The 13,156-nt window shown below is 31.1% G+C and overlaps 1 protein-coding gene across 1 annotated transcript in view; it reads left to right on the top strand.

The window, feature by feature from the left end:
• Zip99C (Zinc transporter Zip99C) overlaps positions 1 to 13,156 on the top strand; it is a 154,897-nt gene that overhangs the window by 127,005 nt on the left and 14,736 nt on the right. The window lies entirely within an intron of this gene.

Raw genomic sequence — 13,156 nt, 5'->3', positions numbered from 1 at the left:
AAAAAAATTTTACAATAAATAATAACTCAATAATAACAATAAAAAATATAAAAACTGAAAAAATATCAGAAGTTATTAATGAAATAAAATTTGATGTACTTTTCATTTTAAAAAAATGTGTGTATGTAATTTAATAGGCGTACAAGGAAATCATGTGGTGTCCACATCTGACTTTTCATTTTACATTTTCAAGGTATTTTTGTTTTTTTACTGATTTACTGTCCGCATCAGATTTTTTTATTTTGTGATAATATTAAATTTTTTTCTGATATTGACATCAGTTTTTTTTTACATATGTAGTCATGTTTTAATTAACTAATCATACTAATGATAGCAGTCAGTTAATGCCTGTAAAACTATTTGATCTGCTATTCTACTATTGATTTACTAATTATGTCAACTGTGTTTAAACTTTATTACATAAACCAGAAAAAAGATGTTTTTAAATTTATATTTTATCAGTAAACCGATTAAAATCAAGATTATCATTTTTACGGATTCTTTAAAATATGACAAAAAAATATGTAAGCAATTTTGATTGGGAGTATTATGAATCAATCTATTTTCATAATCATGATTTCTAATCACTTTTTTGTATGTTAATAATATGTAATTAAAAATAAACTCTAGATAGAGGTTTGCTTTGTATTTCAACCTATCATTGCTGTACTTCCCAAAATTATGCATTTATAGTAACCTCAAGTAATATAAGGAGTGTCATTGTTATTTAGTTGACTTATATCAATGATGACTACTACTTGATTGTAATTGTCCCTTGGTTTATTCAATATATTTTGTTTGTAAATACAGTTGAAGTAATCCCATACTGTATTTTTTAATGTACTATTATTATTCAAAAAGATAATTTTTTAGATTTGTTTGATAACCATTTTCTACTGATTTTACTTTCTCACTTATTAGAAAAAAATATTGTGATAATGAAAAAAATTTCATTTCCATTGTCTACATTTTACTTATTGGATTTCCTCATTTATAAAAAAATTGAATTAAAAAAGTAATTTATGTTCTCATATATCCGTAGGAGTTGATGATTAAAACTAAACCGTTAGATTGATCTGGCTCAGATTTTGTTTACATAAACAGGGGCTCATCATTCTTACTGCATTGATTTCTGGGTGTAAATCAAACAATGCTACTTCTATAATCTTTAAAATGGGTTCGTCGACGCCTTCTGTACCTTCAAAATCATTTTTAAATTTATAAGAATGATTTTGGATGTATGAATTGCGTTTAAGAATCCTGAATAAAAATGTAATCTTATACACAAAGCAGTTTTATAGTAAACATTCTTGTTTTTTTTATTGGAGCGCATTAAATTTCCACAGTAACTTTAAAAATATTCAGACTTCAGAATGGTCCAACTGAGATCACCAGATCCTTATTGGTCAAGAACAACTCAACAAATTTTAACATTCATATCTACATTTCAATGAAACTGATGTAATAGTTGGTGATATTTGAGCCTCAAAATTTTATATGTAGGCATTATTTTATACATATTTTTTTTTTTTTTTTTGTCTTCAGTCATTTGACTGGTTTGATGCAGCTCTCCAAGATTCCCTATCTAGTGCTAGTCGTTTCATTTCAGTATACCCTCTACATCCTACATCCCCAACAATTTGTTTTACATACTCCAAACATGGCCTGCCTACACAATTTTTCCCTTCTACCTGTCCTTCCAATATTAAAGCGACTATTCCAGGATGCCTTAGTATGTGGCCTATAAGTCTGTCTCTTCTTTTAACTATATTTTTCCAAATGCTACTTTCTTCATCTATTTGCCGCAATACCTCTTAATTTGTCACTTTATCCACCCATCTGATTTTTAACATTCTCCTATAGCACCACATTTCAAAAGCTTCTAATCTTTTCTTCTCAGATACTCCGATTGTCCAAGTTTCACTTCCATATAAAGCGACACTCCAAACATACACTTTCAAAAATCTTTTCCTGACATTTAAATTCATTTTTGATGTAAACAAATTATATTTCTTACTGAAGGCTCGTTTAGCTTGTGCTATTCGGCATTTTATATCGCTCCTGCTTCGTCCATCTTTAGTAATTTTACTTCCCAAATAACAAAATTCTTCTACCTCCATAATCTTTTCTCCTCCTATTTTCACATTCAGTGGTCCATCTTTGTTATTTCTACTACATTTCATTACTTTTGTTTTGTTCTTGTTTATTTTCATGCGATAGTTTTTGCGTAGGACTTCATCTATGCCGTTCATTGTTTCTTCTAAATCCTTTTTGCTCTCGGCTAGAATTACTATATCATCAGCAAATCGTAGCATCTTTATCTTTTCACCTTGTACTGTTACTCCGAATCTAAATTGTTCTTTAACATCATTAACTGCTAGTTCCATGTAAAGATTAAAAAGTAACGGCGATAGGGAACATCCTTGTCGGACTCCCTTTCTTATTAGGGCTTCTTTCTTATGTTCTTCAATTGTTATTGTTGCTGTTTGGTTCCTGTACATGTTAGCAATTGTTCTTCTATCTCTGTATTTGAACCCTAATTTTTTTAAAATGCTGAACGTTTTATTCCAGTCTACGTTATCGAAAGCCTTTTCTAGGTCTATAAACGCCAAGTATGTGGGTTTGTTTTTCTTTAATCTTCCTTCTACTATTAATCTGAGGCCTAAAATTGCTTCCCTTGTCCCTATACTTTTCCTGAAAACCAAATTGGTCTTCTCCTAACACTTCTTCCACTCTCCTCTCAATTCTTCTGTATAAAATTCTAGTTAAGATTTTTGATGCATGACTAGTTAAACTAATTTTTCTGTATTCTTCACATTTATCTGCCCCTGCTTTCTTTGGTATCATAACTATAAGACTTTTTTTGAAGTCTGATGGAAATTCCCCATTTTCATAAATATTACACACCAGTTTGTATAATCTATCAATCGCTTCCTCACCTGCACTGCGCAGTAATTCTACAGGTATTCCGTCTATTCCAGGAGCCTTTCTGCCATTTAAATCTTTTAATGCTCTCTTAAATTCAGATCTCAATATTGTTTCTCCCATTTCATCCTCCTCAACTTCCTCTTCTTCCTCTATAAGACCATTTTCTAATTCATTTCCTCCGTATAACTCTTCAATATATTCCACCCATCTATCGACTTTACCTTTCGTATTATATATTGGTGTACCATCTTTGTTTAACACATTATTACATTTTAATTTATGTACCCCAAAATTTTCCTTAACTTTCCTGTTTGCTCCGTCTATTTTACCAATGTTCATTTCTCTTTCCACTTCTGAACACTTTTCTTTAATCCACTCTTCTTTCACCAGTTTGCACTTCCTGTTTAGAGCATTTCTTAATTGCCGATAGTTCCTTTTACTTTCTTCATCGCTAGCATTCTTATATTTTCTACGTTGATCCATCAGCTGCAATATATCGTCTGAAACCCAAGGTTTTCTACCAGTTCTCTTTATTCCGCCTAAGTTTGCTTCTGCTGATTTAAGAATTTCCTTTTTAACATTCTCCCATTCTTCTTCTACATTTTCTACCTTATCTTTTTTACTCAGACCTCTTGCGATGTCCTCCTCAAAAATCTTCTTTACCTCCTCTTCCTCAAGCTTCTCTAAATTCCTCCGATTCATCTTTTACGTATCGCCTGGCTTTTTCCAAGTGTATATTCTTCTATTATGATTTTTAAATTGGGTGTTGGCAATTACTAAATTATACTTCGTGCAAAACTCTATAAGTCGGTCCCCTCTTTCATTCCTTTTGCCCAGCCCGTATTCACCCACTATATTTCCTTCCTTGCCTTCTCCAATGCTTGCATTTCAATCTCCAACTATTATTAAATTTTCATCTCCTTTTACGTGTTTAATTGCTTCATCAATCTCTTCGTATACACACTCTACCTCATCATCATCATGGGCGCTTGTAGGCATATAGACGTTAACAATCGTTGTCGGTTTAGGTTTTGATTTTATCCTTATTACAATGATTCTATCGCTATGCGTTTTGAAATACTCCACTCTCCTCCCTATCTTCTTGTTCATCACGAAACCTACTCCTGCCTGCCCATTATTTGACGCTGAGTTAATTACTCTAAAATCACCTGACCAAAAGTCGCCTTCCTCTTCCCACCGAACCTCACTAATTCCTACTATATCCACATTTGTCCTACCCATTTCCCTTTTTAAATTTTCTAGCCTACCAACCTTTTTTAAGCTTCTAACATTCCACGCTCCGACTCGTAGAATGTTATTTTTTCATTTTCTGGTGACCCCTTCCTTAGTAGTCCCCACCCGGAGATCCAAACGGGGGATTATTTTACCTCCGGAATATTTTACCAAGGAAGGCGCCTCCATTATTGCTATGTGAAAATGCAGAGAGCCACATTTTCTTGGAAAAAAAGCAGCTGTAGTTTTCCATTGCTTTCAGCTGCGCAGTACTCAGAGGACTGAGTGATGTTGATACGGCTGTTTAAGTCGTCCTGACTCACGCCCCTAACAACTACTGAAAGAGCTGCTGCCCTCTTTCAGGAATCATTCCTTAGTCTGGCTCTCAACAGATACCTCTCCGATATGGTTGCACCTTCGGTCCAGCTACTCTGTATCCCTGAGCACTCAAGCCCCCTCACCAACGGCAAGGTCTCATGATTCATAGAGGAGGATTTATACATATATGAGATTTAATTTAATATTTATTGAACACTATTCGCACGTACAACCACACTTTTTCAAAACAGAAATTTGTCTCCAAATTTATCTTCAAAATAAGGGATCATTCTTTCTTAGGCAAAAAGATTATTTAGGAGCAAGTATGACTTCATGGTCTGCACTACTTTTTGGATTAAACTTTCATTCGATAATTTTCCTTCTATAAAAACTTTCTTTTTCATTTCAAAATAAAGACATTTTTATTAATTCTACAAATTGTATGAACATTTCCATCTTCAACTCTAGGCAAAAAATGAAATCAAAACATATTCTGTCAAGCTTAAACTTTCATTTAATAATTTTCATACTATATGAAATTTCTTTTATATTTCAATACAAGACATTTTTTCTATGTACAATTCTGTGCCTATAGATATTTTTATTGAGCTAATGTTTTATGCAAACCTTTTTATATACTAAATTTATAGATTTAGATTATTTTATAGATTTATATACTAAATCTCAACAACAGAGTTGTGATGAACATAATGCATCACAACTTATTTTTAAATAGTACTCTTAATAGTTTTTCGTATCTTATTGAATTTATACTGTAGAATTCATTGTAGGATTAAAACAGTATGTATTGTATTAAATTGGGATCCCTATAGAAAAAATTGTAATCAACCAAGTAATCCACATCGTTACTCAATTTATTTTCAATTGAAAATATATTGGTTATTGATTTTAAAAAGAAATGTGAAAAATATTTCCTTGGAAAATACGGTTGTTGTTTTTGATTACTTGCAGTAATACAATATTGTAAGTAAAGTCGATAAGTTTTGTATTTCTATTTTTGCTAAGTTTCATGTTTATGTTTACATGTGCATAAAACACTAGCATTGAAAAATAATGAAGATCTGCATTCACGATTCTGTGAATAAATTCTCAGTTTTCATAAGTAAGTTATTTTATTATTCTGCATTATGAAAGGCAGATGTGACTACTCCAGTATAAAGGTCTGCAGATTAAAGTTGGCAAGGCTAAATTAGTATAAAACTTTGCAAATAATATAAAAGATTATTTAAAAACTAAAAAAAAGTGTTAAAAATTTTGACCAGATGATCATTGAGTTCAGCTAATGAATGACTTCAATACAATACTGAGTGTGGTTGTTATTTTCATAATTTAATATATTTGAGTGATAAGTTATAATATTTTTCTTAGAGCCTGTTAGTTTTTTTTAATATTACAGGGATAATCATTGTTTTATTTTGATAATATCCTATCAAATTAAAAATTAATACTATGCCTGAACACATGTAGGAAATAACCTTTAGATTGTATGAATGAATTTTTTCACTCTGATTTCAATATATTTTTCAGTTATTCAGTGATCAATCTGTCATGAATAAGCAGTTTAAAGAACAGTATTTAGTTAAAGAGAAGATTTTTGCCAAGAACTTCTTGTATAAATAGCATTCATTATTTACTCGTACATTATCCTTAGATAAAAATATGAGTACTAACTGAAATTATGTTGGTAAAAATACTGCTTTTTTTTTAATGCAAAAAGTACACATTTAGGTTTGGTTTAAATATAATTAAAAATTAAATATATTTATACATTTAAGCTTGCATTTATTAAATATTTCTCTCTCAAACATTGTTTCCTCCTGCCCCTTTCTCTCTTATTATCCAGATATATATATATATTTTACTGCCCCACACCCACACCATACATAATGGTAATACCATTTTCTCGCTGTGTATATGTGTGTGTGTGTGTGTTTATACTTCCTCTAAGAAATTATAGAGGTCTCAGTTGCAGCTTTAAATTGAACAATTGAGTTTCTGAATCACTGAATCTGTCTGTGCATGGGCTTCAAGTGCGTGGGCGTCACCTTTGTGGTCAGAACCTGATAATTACTTTATTATCTGCTTACTTCATTGCAGAGGTTGTTTAAATGACATTATATTGTGCTTAAACCATTTGCTGGATTTGTGTATTATTAAACATGTAACTATTCTCATTTTATGTATTTAAAAATTGTTATATTTTATTGTAAAATTAATGAAAATATTATATGTTGAAATATTCTGCAATGAAAATATTTTTTTTTCTTTTCTTTTGTGGCATACAAAAGAAATAATACACTAAAGTAATATTTCATTAAATATTACTTTAGTGTATTATTTGTAGTGGTATCTGTAAAATTAAAAATTAAAGTTAACTCCTAACACCAAGGTTTTCCTCAAAGAAGTGAGAAGGAGTTAGGTGCATTGGATTAGTCCGTTCATTTCACAATTGGTTGTAAAGATAATGAGGCTAACACCACATTTTTAACTTTCTTCATCATCATCCTGACACCATAGGGGAAGACTCCCTCCGTTCTGAGCCCTTATGGGCTTTACCGGAGGTCGAAACTTCAGCTTTTGATATATTCCAATCTGCCTTAGATGGATGCCGCCGATACGAATGCCAAGAGTGACATTCCCATCGGTGTACTACTAATTAATGAACTCAAAACAATCTCACACAACTCACCGAGTCTTAAGCAAAACTGAAAATACCTAACTAACAAAGGAATTGAACTACCTACCTGTAGAAGGCAGAAGTGAGTTCAACATACAACATGAAACATAAAAATATTTCAAGGAACAATAACAACACAGTAACATTGAAACAAAACAAAACAAGGACAATAACAACAAAAACATAATTTCTAAAACAAAACATCAATAAAAATAGAATAAAAGAGAAATCCAAGCAGAGGCCATCAGGCGTCCCACAAACCAACAACATTTGGACAGAGATCATGGTATAACGCTCACCATCTGGCCTGCCACAAGGCATTGCCATGTTGTTCAATTTCCCAAACTTTATCCAAAGTCAACTCACCAAACTTCTTAATAACATACTGCTGCTGCTTCTCAGACGCAATCAAGTCTGAGAAGCAGCAGCGGTATTTTGCATCAGGCGCCATGTGTAGCATAATAGCCTCGCACACGCCTTTATACAGGATGCTCATGGTCTTAAAGTTAAGACCCCAGTCAGGATTGACAACATGTCGAATACCAAAGAAGGCATTGCAAGCCCTCTCCATGACATATTGAAGGTGCATCTTAAAAAAAATCTTTTTTCATCATCAGTAAATGTATTTAAGACTTATATTGATTGATTTAATCTTATATTAAATTTTTATTTTAATTGATATGATCCAGATTAGATCAGCCACTCTTGAATTAGAAATCTACTTCTCTACCCGTGAGCTATCTTGAATCCCCTTTCTGAAGTTAAATATCTTCAACTTACCTTGGAAAACATTTACCAAAGTTTAGATACCAATCTTTTGTAATGCTTGGCAATTTTAAAAATCATTTGTAAATTAATATTATGACCAGTTTCCAGACAGTGTTAGCCTCATGGCAGTTTCTCTGTTATATTTCTATTGAACAAAATGCTTTTTATTCTAGTTACAATATTAATTTTAGTCAGCCCAATGTATCCTGTACAGCAATTATTATTAGTATCTTTACAAATAAATCTATAAATACTGTTGTTCATTGCTGCTGATTACAAAGAGCATTCAATTTTTTTTTGTACCTCCAGGACACCGTCAGGTATTGCTTTAGAGGATGAGATGAAATGACAATGTGATAGCATGTGAAAATGCCAATGAGAGCAGTTACCTAGACTTAGCCAAAGTAAAAACTTGTAGTTTTATTAAATAATTTAAAAAAAAAACACTTAATAGTAATAAAATATAATAATTATGAAAATAATAGTAGATTTTATTATTTTATAATAAATTTATATTATTTTACTGAATTCTCAGTTTGTCCTTATTAATCATATTGCCCTTCAGTTAGAATTCATCATGCACAATATGTAATTTTTCAAAGAAAAGGTTCAGCACCTTTCTGGTAGGTGTGGAGCCTTTCAGGACTTTTTCAGAAGTGGAGATAGGATATTTCCATTCAAGTGAACTGTATTTCACTTTTAAAGCTCTGTTTTAAGTGAAAAATTATTGATTTTTTACTCATTTCCCGTTATTTGTTTCTAATTGTTTATTGTTACAATTTTGTCCGCTGTTTTGTGATCGCTTGGCATGAAGAATCACTTGCTAAACCATTGTACACTTGACTCAACTAGCGATAAATTTCAGCAGGTAAAATAAAACTGTTTTTTTTCTTTTTTTATATATATATATATTTATAGAGTCGCATAACAATTAAAGTCATTAGTGACTTATCATTGTAATGTAATTGTACCGGTAAATTTGTAATCTTGAACAAACTCAGGTCAACTACTGAGACATGTGAATTGAAACTCAACCACCAAAAAATACTGGTATCCACGATCTAGTATTCAAATCTGAATAAAAGTAACTTTATTTATTAAGATTTGAACCTGAGAACTTCAACTTTGAAATCAGCTGATTTACGATGATGAGTTTACCACTAGACCAACCGAGTGGGTAAAACACTGTTTTACTTCTGTAAGTGTGACACTTTCCTCTGAATTTTTTTGCATATATTACAGATCTGTAAGTGGAATATTTCTATCACCCACAGTTTATTAGAAATGACATAATAAAGGTGTATAAAAGTTAATAAAACTAATCTTATGGGATGTCTTTTGAAACTACTTAGTAGTTTACTTTGAAACTTTTTAGTAGATACTCTCCTTTTGTAGGTAGCTCCAGGTACCTCTTGAATTAAAGACCAACAGTTGTTAGCTAACGCATTATTACACTATTTGCCTTTATAACGGTTTTGGTGGAAACGTTTACCATGTTCATCACTTATTGACTCAAGGTTTGGCAGAAGAAATCCAGATGTGAATGCAGAAAATGGTCTTTTATTGACATGACATTTCATAGCTTTGTATGAATTTACCAGTTTATCAGCAATATCTTGGTAAAATCTTATTATATCTTGGTAAATTATCTGGGTGTCCATAAACACCCAGAAAATTTTTAAAGTGTCTTTAAACACTGTCCAAGCGGTGTGCTCTACATTGGTTAACATAAAGTTAAACATTTCATCTCTCACCAGTTCCCTTATTTGTGGGCCAACAAAAATTTCTTCTTTAATTTTTGCTTCACTTATTTTTGGGAATTTCTACCTTACGTACAAGAATCCTTGACGCCCTTTTTCATAACTTTTATAAAATTTTTTATTTATTCCAATTTGATGTGAAGGCACCAAAAAATATATTTTTTTGGTTTAGGCTCATGAATGTTTTTTCACCAGGAGTTAAGTTCTCACATTTCTTCCACTGTTTTATTGCATAATGCTGATCCCTAGTTCAGCTGTCCCACTCACAATTAATTAAAACAGCAGTATTTTGTATATCGTAACTGTTTGCGTAACAAAAGAGCTATTATTTTTAAATCTCCACATACATTCCAACTATGCATTTTATATTAACTTTTTAGTAACAGTTTTCATAACATCATATGTTTCTTTTATATTAATTCCATAACAGATTGGTTCAGAAGGATATTTATTACTATTGTTTAACATAACTGATTTTAAGCTACACTTGGAGGATCTACGAAAAGAACATAAAGCTCATCGGTATTTGTACATTAAACTAAGTAATTTTCTTCAGCAAAGTATTAAGTATTTCGTTCTGCTGGCTTATAGTTTTTTTTTGTGTTTTTTAAGTAAGTTCCAATCTTGCAATCTTGACCCTAAAAGCTTAGCTTGAATTTTTACAAGTTTAAATCTCTTACGGAGTCATTTAATTCACCTTTCAGTATAAGGGGTGGCTTATTGGATTGTAATTTAAAACCTGAATCATGACTTCCATAATGTCTGCTTCTTCATCACTGTTTTCATGAAAGAAGTTTTAAGGAACCTTGGGAACCGGATGCACTGTGAGGTACAGGTCTGACTGCTGATGGCAATAAAGTTTAGAATGTACGGTATGTTAGACTCCTCAGTACATTCAATTCCATTCACATTAGTTAAACTGAAATAACAATTGGTTAATTAATTTAAGTGATCTTTTGGTTCATACCAAACCATAGAGACACCAAATGGCAAGATCTTTCAAGTGTCTTTTAGGCATCCTCTTAAGTTGACCACACAGTTACTATATATTGTGTGAAGAGCCCATTTCTTATCCTGATCACTGATTTTATAGTCAAAGTACAATTTATAAGCTTTTTTAATTAATGTTTTTCTGTGTGATTTTGTAATGAACTCACCACACATAACAAAATCTGTCTTGAATCATTTATACACTTACGAGACATTATGAGACTTCAATGCTCACTCTCACTTTTTAGACATTGACAATATAAAGTGAACAGAATACTGTAATGTGAAAATTGGCTGAGGATATAACTGAACACTACAAACATTCTTTTAAGACGAGTCATTTTCAGTTACTGATTTCATCTGTGAATTAAAGCTGCTTTGTCATTATCATTGAAATATTGAATTTTCTAGCATCAGTGTCAAGGTTAAGTGAAAATTTTATACATTATTGAATTTGACTATCCAGAATTAGATAAAGATATAAAAGTAATAAATTTCAGTTAGAAAAAGATATTTATTAATAAAAATGGTTCAGTAGTTATTTATTCGAGATAATTTATTTGAAATGAGAGTAAGTATTACATAGTAAACAGCATGAAAAAAAGGTAAAATCTTACATTCTGTTCCTTATCAAGGGGCGTCACTAGCGCCCCCTCTGGCAAGTTTGACAACTTGACAGAGAGGAGGTGAGGCTACCTCTGTAATCTTTAAAATAGGGTTTTCCAACACCTTCCATGCCTTCATTTCATTTTATTAAACAAATAAGAATGATTTTTAGATATTTGAATTGTGTTTAAGAATCCTGAATCAAAGTGTAATTTTATGCGCAAAGCAGTTTTTTGATTAGCATTCTTGTCTTTTTATTGGAGCACATCAAAGTCCCACAGTAACTACTCTAAAAATATTCAGACTTTAGAAGTGGTCTGACCGAGATTAGCTGATCCTGATTGGTCAAGGACGACTCAGTAACGATTTAACCAATTTTTATCAAATTTTAACAAGCATTTCTAAATTAAACTGATGTAGTAGTTTGGAGAATTTTGTGCCTTACAATTTTATATGTAGTCATATATATATAAAACACACCCCATAAAGTATTTTTCATGATTTATTTAATATTTATTTTGAACACTGTTTATGCAAATAACCATGCTTTTCAAAATTGAAATTTGACCCTAAATCTATTTTCAAAATTAGAGATCATTCTTTTTTTTACAAAAAATTATTTAGGAGCAAGTATGACTTTATCTACCTGGAATTTTATGGACATTTCATCTTCAAGTCCATGCAAAAAAATGAAATCAAAACACATTCTATCAAACCTAAACTTTCATTTGATCATTTACTACTACCTGAATTTTCTTTCATATTTCAATATAAGACATTTTTTCTTTGTACAATTCTACGCCTAAACGAATTTATGTTGAGCTAATGTTTTTTCAAACCATTTATATACTACATCTCAGTGAGTGAGATGTGATGAACAAAATTTATCACAGCTTATTTTTAAATAGTATTCTTAATAGTGTTTCGTATCTTACTGAATTCATCCTGTAGAATTCGTTGTTGGATAAAAACAATATATCTCAAATTAAAATGGAATCCCTGTAAAAATGTGGAATCGACCAAGTAACCCACATTGTTACTTGATTTATTTTCAATCGAAAACACATGGAACTTTGACCATACCCAAGTTAGTTTACACAAACTTTCAAGCAATCTAAAGTTAGCAGAGGTGACAAAACTGGTGTCAGCTTGGAGTAGACGCCATAAATTAGAATGATTTGAATTTGATTTTTTTCCCACGTTTATAAGTTACATTGCTAATTTAAAATACAAATATATACAAGAATTCTAAAGACATACTATAATAAAAAAATTTACTTGTCCAAGCAGCCCAATTATTTCCAAATAGGAGTATAACTTACTCTGAAATCTCTTTTGCCAGACTGGTCAAGTATGGTCAAAGTCCTGTGTGTTTTTGATTAAAAGTAAATCAAGTTACAATCTGGGTTACTAGATCAATTTCATTTTTTCTATGGGAATCCCATTTTAATACGAGACATGTTGTTTTTGTCCTGCAATGAATTCTACAGGATGTAATTCAGTAAGATACAAAACCCTATTAAGAATACTATTTAAAAATAAATTGTTATACAGTTAGTTCATCACATCTCTTTCGTTGAGATATAGTATATAAATGGTTTGCAAAAAACATTAGCTCAACATAAATTTGTTTAGGCACAGAGTTGTTCATAAAAAAGAGTCTTATATTGAAATATAAAAGAAACTTCATGTAGTAGGAAAATGATCAATGTAAGTTTAAGCTTCACAGAATGTGTTTTGATTTCATTTTTTGCATAAATCTGAAGACGGAATTGTCCATGTAGATAAAGTCATACTTGCTCCTAAATAATATTTTTTGTAAAAAAAGAATGATCACTAGTTTTGAAAATAAATC

This window comes from Lycorma delicatula, chromosome 1, assembly GCF_047948215.1.
Source record: "Lycorma delicatula isolate Av1 chromosome 1, ASM4794821v1, whole genome shotgun sequence".
In the NCBI taxonomy this organism is placed as follows: Eukaryota; Metazoa; Arthropoda; class Insecta; order Hemiptera; family Fulgoridae; genus Lycorma; species Lycorma delicatula.
Note: the sequence above shows the minus strand (reverse complement) of the source record. Positions and strands in the feature narration are given on the sequence as shown.